General features: G+C 43.4%; 1 long non-coding RNA gene across 1 annotated transcript; it reads left to right on the top strand.

Annotated features, from left to right (window-relative positions):
- LOC109842890 lies at positions 663-2,237 on the top strand. Its single transcript, XR_002247429.1, has 2 exons — positions 663-1,066; positions 1,221-2,237. It is a non-coding gene; the product is annotated as an uncharacterized LOC109842890 (long non-coding RNA).

The raw sequence follows: 4,124 nt of genomic DNA, 5'->3' as shown, positions 1-4,124 counted from the left end.
CTGTACCGTCAGCCTATGCCCTATGCCTCTCTCATACCCCTCTACCAACCCCCTATGCCTCTCCTATACCTCTATCTCCCCCCTACTCTTCCTCAAACCTGTTCCACACCCAACCCCATTTCTTCTATAAATAGAAGGGATGTAGAGAGGAGTTTGATGTGGGGAAAATTCTCTTGAGTGAGTAGAGAGAAAAAAAAGAGAGAGGAAGAGAAAAATTGTAATAGTTTGATATTCTCCTCATAGTGAAAACCCTCTCCCGTGGACGTAGGCAAGTTTGTCAAACTACGTAAATCTGTTATCTCACCTTTTACTGTATGTTGCCATAGCTTGTAGGTTCCCTAGATATTTCAGTCTTAGAACTGATGAGAGGAAGAGTGTATATTTCACTTTGATAAAATATAGGGAAAATCCTCTTTTAACCCAAAGTTTTACCCCAACTTATTTAAAAACCCATTCACTTTTCAAAACATCAATAGACCCACAAAATCACATCCCACTTATTTTTTAACCCAAATGTACAATACACCCATTATTTGTACTGTATTTATCCAAAAAATTTGAAAAATCCTAAACTACCCTTCATCCCCAACTGATCTCTCCCTCTCCCCTCCTCCTCCATCTGAGCTCAGAAGAGATCTCTCCCTCTCCCCTCCTCCTCCTCCTCTTCCCTCCCTTCACTTCCCCTCAACCACTACCACCAACCTCCTCCTCTTCCCTCCCTTCACTTCCCCTCCTCCCTCAAGCCCATCAACCTCTGCATCCACTGCCCCTATCTCCCCTCGCCGCCACGTCACCCACCACCGTCGACCTTGAAGTAGATGAATAGCCCACCAATGATTTCGACATTGACTCCCTGTAGTTCGCCCATCAACCTGAAGCACTTGTCATTGCCGCCAGTGGACGGAGCTTGAGGAGCACTCGGAGTAATGGCGGAGGTCGAAGACCGCCTGGCTTTGTAAGGAGCTGCTTTCGCATAAGCCGACGACGATGGTGAGGATCCTTGGCGCTCAAAGGAAGTGGGTTCGGCAGAAGGAGGTGGGTTATGTTGTTCTCCATTGCAAGTCAGGTTAGTTCAACTCTTTGCCCACCACCTGTTTGTTGAATTTACGCTTAGTGTTCTCTCTTATCAATATTTGATTTTGATTTTGATGATTGTTGGTTACTCAAATTCTAATTTATTGTTCTGTCATTCTAAAATCTCATGAACCTACAACTTGCAGCCTGTCCGTGATCGCTTCAAAAATAACGCTGATGCCAAAAAGCTATTGGAAAAAGTGAAGGTAACCTTTACTTGATGCTCAATTGCTCATAAGATATGTACATTCATGAGATATCAACCATGACTTACATAACTATGGTTCCTCTCTGGACATTATGTTTTAAAATTAGAACTATAGTTCTTGCTTGCATTTATGAATAGAATTTTCCTTAGAGTTGATGATTGATGTGAAAATCCTCCCTCTTTTTGCAAGCGTACAAAGTTACTAGGTGATTATTCTTACTTGTTGGTGTTGGGAATGGTGACGAGTTGTAACATAAAAATTCTAATTTTCTTATTGCTTGGTGGTCCTTCAGATTCTTATTGTTCTTGTGGGTTTTGATAATTCGAAGCATTACGACATCAAAATCGATATTACTTTCATGTATTTTGATTTGGAAATGCACGATAAGTTAGAATTGATATTGCATAAAAGCTTATAGATGATTCCTTTGAAAGTGGTATGAAGCCTCTTATGCTAGCATTTCTCGATATTACTTTCATGTATTTTGCTTTGGAAATGCACGATAAGTTAGAATTGACAGTTAATAAAATTTTCTTATCATGCAATCATTGATTGTGACATTTATTTGTGCAGGAGCGTAGATTGTAACATTTTTATGGTGGGATACATATATTCCATCATCAATGGCACACCTAACGTAACGCACAGCTACCCCTCAATCAGAAACCATTCGTCAATGCACACTAACTTTCCAATCAAATACATGAGAGAATCCCCCACTATTGGCATTCGATCAGATCTTCGCATTGCTGTCACATTGCAACCCAAACGGCAAATCAACTACAGCCTGCAATATGATGTACCAAGTAGTATCCAATGTATCGTGTTGTATGAAATTTTCTATATTATGTATATATAGATGATTTGTGTGCATATTGTATCAAATGCACTATCCAATGTATCATGTTGTATCAAATTTATCAGTGTAACTAGTAGAAATGTATCTAGTAGAAATGTATACAACGTTTCGATAGTGGTGATTTTGGATTATTTCCATTCAATCTTCATGGATTATTTTCATTCAATGTTATGCACTTGAGTTTAGTGGTTGATAGATATGAATATCTGTAATGAACTGATGCACTGATTGAACTGAAGAAATTTTGATGGTAGGTTGTGTTAACTACAGCCTATTGGGCAATATTATGTGTCGCGTGACCAATTATCCACCTCGACGAGGGGTACTCGCTCAATTTTTAGATTTTGATAAAGTATAGCACTTTATGGGAAAGTATAGCAGCTTATTGATAAAGTATAGCACCTTATTATAAAGTATAGCACCTTATGGCAATAGTATAGCACCTTATCGATAAAATATAGCACCTTTTGGTCGCTGGAAATTCAGCAACTTATTGTGATAAGTCAAATCAGTTTTTTTAGGGCAATGCAAACACTCGACGACCTACGTGACGTGTTTATTGACCAATCATCCACCGTGACGGGGGGTCCTCGCGCAATTTTGAAGCTAGCACCATCAAAATTTCTGAGCTCCGAGTCGTCGCGACCATTTTAGTTTTTTTCCGCGCGACGAGAACACTCGGCGACCGACGCGTCGTCGTAATAGGCCGATCATCCTCCGCGTCGGCCGGTCCTCGCCTAATTTCGAAGCTTCAGGCAAAGTATAGCACCTTATTGCAAAGTATAGCACCTTATGGCCAAAGTATAGCACCTTATGGACAAAGTATAGCACCTTACGCTCTCTGGAAATTCTGAGCTCCGAGTCGTCGCGACCATTTCAGTTTTTTTCCACGCGACGAGAACACTCGGCGACCGACGCGTCGTCGTAATAGGCCGATCATCCGCCGCGTCGGCCGGTCCTCGCCCAATTTCGAAGCTTCAGGCAAAGTATAGCACATTATTGCAAAGTATAGCAACTTACCGCGTCGGCCGGTCCTCGCCCAATTTCGAAGCTTTGTCCAAAGTATAGCACCTTATTGCAAAGTATAGCACCTTATGGCCAAAGTATAGCACCTTATGGACAAAGTATAGCACCTTACGCTCTCTGGAAATTCTGAGCTCTGAGTCGTCGCGACCATTTCAGTTTTTTTCCACGCGACGAGAACACTCGGCGACCGACGCGTCGTCGTAATAGGCCGATCATCCGCCACGTCGGCCGGTCCTCGCCCAATTTCGAAGCTTCAGGCAAAGTATAGCACCTTATTGCAAAGTATAGCACCTTATGGCCAAAATATAGCACCTTATTGCAAAGTATAGCACCTTATGGCCAAAGTATAGCACCTTACGCTCTCTGGAAATTCTGAGCTCCGAGTCGTCGCGACCATTTCAGTTTTTTTCCGCGCGACGAGAACACTCGGCGACCGACGCGTCGTCGTAATAGGCCGATCATCCGCCACGTCGGCCGGTCCTCGACCAATTTCGAAGCTTCAGTCAAAGTATTGCACCTTATTACAAAGTATAGCACATTATGGCCAAAGTATAGCACCTTATTGAAAAGTATAGCACCTTATGGCCAAAGTATAGCACCTTATGGCCAAAGTAAATTCTGAGCTCCGAGTCGTCGCGACCATTTCAGTTTTTTTCCGCGCGACGAGAACACTCGGCGACCGACGCGTCGTCGTAATAGGCCGATCATCCGCCGCGTCGGCCGGTCCTCGCCCAATTTCGAAGCTTCAGGCAAAGTATAGCACCTTATTGCAAAGTATAGCACCTTATGGCCAAAGTATAGCACCTTACGCTCTCTGGAAATTCTGAGCTCCGAGTCGTCGCGACAATTTCAGTTTTTTTCCGCGCGACGAGAACACTCGGCGACCGACGCGTCGTCGTAATAGGCCGATCATCCGCCGCGTCGGCCGGTCCTCGCCCAATTTCGAAGCTTCAGGC

The sequence above is a fragment of the Asparagus officinalis genome, chromosome 1 (genome assembly GCF_001876935.1).
Source record: "Asparagus officinalis chromosome 1, Aspof.V1, whole genome shotgun sequence".
Lineage (NCBI taxonomy): Eukaryota > Viridiplantae > Streptophyta > Magnoliopsida > Asparagales > Asparagaceae > Asparagus > Asparagus officinalis.
The sequence above is the reverse complement of the archived record's forward strand: the minus strand, read 5'-3'. Positions and strand labels throughout refer to the sequence as shown.